Consider the following 772-nt stretch of genomic DNA (forward strand, 5'->3'; position numbering starts at 1 on the left):
TTAGTTACTATCAAAAGATTTTGTGAAGTTGGAAAAGGGCTTTTAGTTTCATTGGTTACCTGATCATGTTACTTTGAGATAGCTAAAAGACATAAACATGTTCTCTCCACATATTAGGCAAGGGCAGAACCAAGGTTCTCTCGATGGTGGAAGAGGTTAGATGCATCCAAGGTTATCTCCCCAAAGGAGGAAGGCGGAGTGAAGGTTCTCTTCATGGTGGAGGAGGTTGGACACAAGGTTTTCTCAATAAAAAAGGAGGGCAAAGCCGAGGTTCTCTCTATGATTGGTCATACTATGTAATATTTTTTTTTTCGAAAAATTTCTTGAACCAACAATTTTAGTGATTAAAGAAACTATGCGAAAATGAAAATAAATAGACGTATAATAGTTGGCTTAATGTATTTATATAGATATTTTTCTAGGTGGTGGTAAAGAATATATTTGAAACATACAATATATTTAGGTGTAAAGAAATACACTTTTAATGGTAACATACATCAAAATTTTGTAAATGAATATAATTTAGTGTATTATAGCAAAAAAAGTATATAAATAACATACAACAAATTTTAATATATTTTGTTAAATTTAATTTTATTTCCAAAATTTATAACCTACACATCGGGCAAATCCTTATCTAGTTTTTAATAAAGTCTTGAAGAAGTTGTATTTTTAGAAAATATTTCTGACAAAGAATATTTTTAAAATTTCTATATAGTTTTTTACTTTTTTCTGGAAACTGTAATTTAAAATATATATATATATATATATA

The sequence above is a fragment of the Camelina sativa genome, chromosome 17, assembly GCF_000633955.1.
Source record: "Camelina sativa cultivar DH55 chromosome 17, Cs, whole genome shotgun sequence".
NCBI classification, from domain to species: domain Eukaryota; kingdom Viridiplantae; phylum Streptophyta; class Magnoliopsida; order Brassicales; family Brassicaceae; genus Camelina; species Camelina sativa.